Source organism: Echinops telfairi, unplaced genomic scaffold, assembly GCF_000313985.2.
Source record: "Echinops telfairi isolate 266 unplaced genomic scaffold, ASM31398v2 ScPeMD7_7469;HRSCAF=8507_1, whole genome shotgun sequence".
In the NCBI taxonomy this organism is placed as follows: Eukaryota; Metazoa; Chordata; class Mammalia; order Afrosoricida; family Tenrecidae; genus Echinops; species Echinops telfairi.
Window position 1 is genome coordinate 2,250,927 of NW_022111373.1, and position 4,388 is coordinate 2,255,314.

Consider the following 4,388-nt stretch of genomic DNA (forward strand, 5'->3'; position numbering starts at 1 on the left):
CCTCTATAAATGTCCATTGTCTCCTAGTTCTTTGTTTTATTTCCTTTTACTTTCCTATTGTTCCACTATCATGTTTGACCGTCATTTGGGTTTCAGTAATTCCTCTTGGCTACATTGCCCTTGATCAAGCCCCACCAGGCATCCTATGCCCTCCTCACCATTGATTTTACAACACTTGATGTTCCCTTGTCCCTGGGCTTGTTAATACCCTACTTCTTTACCCCCACCTCCCCATCTTCTGTGTCCCCCTGGAATGGTCAGCCATGTTTTTTCCGCCTCTGGATTGTTTATCCCGCCTATCTTATCTAGATAGACATGCAAAACAATAATTAGCACAAAAAATAGAAGAAAACAAACAAAACAACAAAAGAAAGCAACTAAAACCTATTCATAGGTGTTTCTTTTTCACTGGTGGTGTTAGTTCATTTTCTTTACTGCAACCCTAGGAGATGTGTGCTTTTGTTATCTCCCAATTTACAGGTGAGGAAATAAAGGCACAGAGAGGCTATTTGCTCTGTCCAGGTTTCATGCATTGATGTAAAATTAAAGCATGCATTTAAATCATGCCCTGACCTGTTGATTTAGAGAGGTGTTGTCACCACTGAGAGAGTTGTGACAGGCTATGGATCTTTCTCTGTATTGTCTTACCCTCTTCCGAGGTTGAGGGCCAGCATCTCTGTGTCCGTGACAAACTGGATGCTGTTGTGTTGACTTCAGCCAGTGACATGTGAGTATTTAAGCTCTAACTACATTATACTTAAGATTTATTTTTTTGTTCATTCTTGTGGATAGTTTTGAAGATCATGAAAATAAAACCTATATATTTTTTCAAGCAGAAAAATAAAAGGGTATTGACAATTCTTAGTTACAAGTTTTAGGTGACAATTGGTTTGCACTTACTCACTGCCACTGACTATGTTCAAACTCATTGTAAACTCTTTATAGGGGTTCCCAGATTGTAAATCTTTGTGGGAGCAGACAGTCTCATCTTTTTCTCTCGGAATGACAGGTGTGTTTGACCTTGGGCTTAGCAGCCCAAGGCTTACACAACAATGTCATTACTAGAACACACCAAATAATAATGAGCCTGGCAGCGAATGCTTTCCAAGCATGGACTATGGAGCTGTAAGTATTTTAGGTGGATTAACTCATCGGCTACTCAAAACCACCACTAGGCACTTCTTTGGTTCCCATTTGTACAGTTCGTAAGGGATGCAGCTGGGCTAGGAAAGCAGTCTGACTCGGAAGTTTGTGCTCTTAATCACAGAGCTCTGCTGCTCTCCACAGTAAGAAACGTAGCACTTGGTCTTTCAAAAACAGCTCCATTTAAGTCAGTGATGGATGCAAATAATTCGTTTTTCAGAGTTTTTTATTTTTCAGAATTTAAGTGAAATGTATTCAGAATGAGGTTCTTTTGGACAATATCTCATCAGAAATAATGAAGGTTAATGCAGTGTGTATTAAAATGTATTCCATCTGAAAACATCCCAAGAGAAATTACTTGGATAATTTTGACAATGGGCATAAACTCAGTGGCATGAGAGATGAGATGAATTCAGGTAATCTCTGGATTAAAATTCTGAGCAGCCAAAGAGCATCTTTCGTAAAAGGTTGACTCTCCTGATAAGCTCTAAATTATATTCCCACCTTACTTAAGAATATGTGTTGGCAGGTTTAACAAGATCTTGGCACATTCTAATTTGAGATTTATTACAAGATGTGTGCATGTTTAATAGGGGCTTAATTATTTATGTCCACATCTTTCTGACAGTAACTTACTTCAGCTGTCGATAAATTCCCGGCACACTGGGGAATACTAGCTTCTACTGTTGAAAAGACCCAGTGAAGGGAAAATCAAATACATATGAAAGAAATTACCCAGGGCAACCAGCTCCCCTCAGACCAGGGTGTGGAGCAAGTACTATAAGTCCCTACATATTTTGTATGCAAGAGCCACAGGAATTCTTTTGGGGTTCCATACTGGGAAATGGCCTGATGTGGGAAAAGCCTAGGCTCTGAGGCCAGGGTCAATTTCAATTGCCTCCCAGAGTTGAGCCAGGCCCTTGGAGTGGCTTTTTCAAGTCTCTAAGACTCAGATTTATTGCATATAAAAGCAGTGGTGGTGCCTGATGCCTCCCTCTCTTGAAAGAGGTGTGAGGACGAAGGGAGGCCTTGGTGAGGTAGAAAGTGCAGTGTCTGATACAGAGAGCACGCGGTGAGTAAGTGAGAAATCAGCATTCCTTTTGCGCTCTCTCCTCCCAACATCAGTTATTTGAGTCCATGTCAGCAAAGCGATGAAAGGAAATATAACGGTTATTATTTTTCATAGACAATAAAGGAAAGATGGATACAATGAGATGTCACCATTGTTGTCGGTGCTGTTAAGCCATGCCAGCTCATATGGTCCCTATATACAACAGCAGGAAATGCTGCCTGGTCTTGCTCCGTCCTCACAATTGTTGTTATGCTTGAGCGCGTAGTTACAGTCACTGCGTCAATCTACCTCATTGGAGGTCTTCCTCTTCTTCACCACTCTTCTACTTTACCAAGCATGGTGTCTTTTCCCAAGTACTAGTCTCTCTGATAACGTGTGTCCAAAGTACTTAATGCAAAATCTCTTCCTCCTCCCTTCCAGGAGACCTTCTGACTGTACTTCTGATAGGCTTGCTCGTTTGTTCTGGCAGTCAACCTATCGTACTTTTCCCAGCACCATAATTCGAATGCATCATTTCAACTTCAGCCTTCCTTAGTCAGTGTCCAACTTGTACGTACATATGGGCCAATGGAAGATAGCATGGCTTACAGCCAGGTGCATTTTAGTCCTCAAAGTGACACCCTGGCTCTCCAACACTTTAAAGACATCCTGTGTGGTAGATTAGCCCAGTGTCCTAAGTCATTGATTTCTGACTGCTGCCTCCATTGTATTGTTAAGGGGTCCAAGCAAGATGACATCCTGGACAGCTTCAATCTTTTCTCCACTTGCCATGATGTTGCCTATTGGTCAGTTGTAAGGATTGTATTTGCAATCCATATTAAGGGTGCAACCCTTAATCTTCATCTGCACATGCTTATTACGGCTTCCTACTTTCATCAAACAAGATTGTATCATCTGCATACTATAGGTTGTTAATAATCCTTCTTCTAATATTGATGCCACATTCTTCTTCATATTATCCAGTTTCTTGGATTATTTGCTGAGCATACAGATTGAATTAGTATGATGAAAGGATACAACTCTGAGACACACTGATTTTATATCATTCAATATTTCCTTGTTCTTCAAATGACTTCCTCTTGGTCAATGTACAAATGACTTCCTCTTAGTCAATGTACAGGTTCTGCATGAGTACAATTTCCATTCTTCTCAATGCTATCCACAGTTTGTAATTCAACACACATTCCAATGCCTTTGTAGTCAACAAAACACAAGGAAATATCTTTTTGGTAGCCTCTCCTTTCAGGGACTGAGCAATGATATCCCTCATTCCATGTCCTCTTTTGAATCTGGATTGAATTTCTGGCAGCTCCCTGTCAAGGACCTACTACAACCATTGTTGACTGATATGCAACAAAATTTTACTTGCATGTAATATTAATTATATTAAATGATACTTTTCTCATTCTGCTGCGTGTTTTTTCTTTAGAGCAGTGGTTCTCAACCTTTCTAATGCTGCGACCCTTTCAGAGAGTTCCTCAGGTGGTGGGGACCGCAGTGCTGCTTGGCCTTTTTCTTTCAGTACCATTGGTTCTTGACCATATGCTACCTCTTGAAATAGTCGAATGGCAACCAGTTCTTTTTGTGACTTTGTGTATTCATGTAATCTTTTTCAGTTACTTCCTGAATCGTTCGATATTTTGCATAGGATCTATTAACAAGGCAACTGAAGGTTTGAATTTTTTCTTGAGTTCTTTCAGTTTAGGAGATGCTGAGCATGCATGTTCTTCCTTTTTGGTTTTCTAACTCTGGGTCTTTGCACAGTTCATTATAATATTTACTTTGTTTTCTTGAGCTGCCTTTTGAAACATTATTTCAACTCTTTCACATTTTCATCACTTTGTCCATTTTCATTTGTTGCTCTAAGAGCAAGTTTCAGAATCTCTTTTGACATCCAATTTGATCATTTCTTTCCTGTCTTTTTAATGACCTTTTACTTTTTTATGTATGATGTTCTTGATGTCACCCCATAAATTGTCAGGTCTTTTGTCATTCAGTGATTCAAATATATTCTTCTTTTTTGAATTACTATTAAGCATATTTACTTATTTATTTTATTATTTTTTTAATATAATACTTTATTGATTTCAATGTTGTAATTTTCTTAACACAGGTTATTCAGCTCAATTTGAATGGACCGCGATTGTGAAAAATATGTTTTTTTAAATTTATT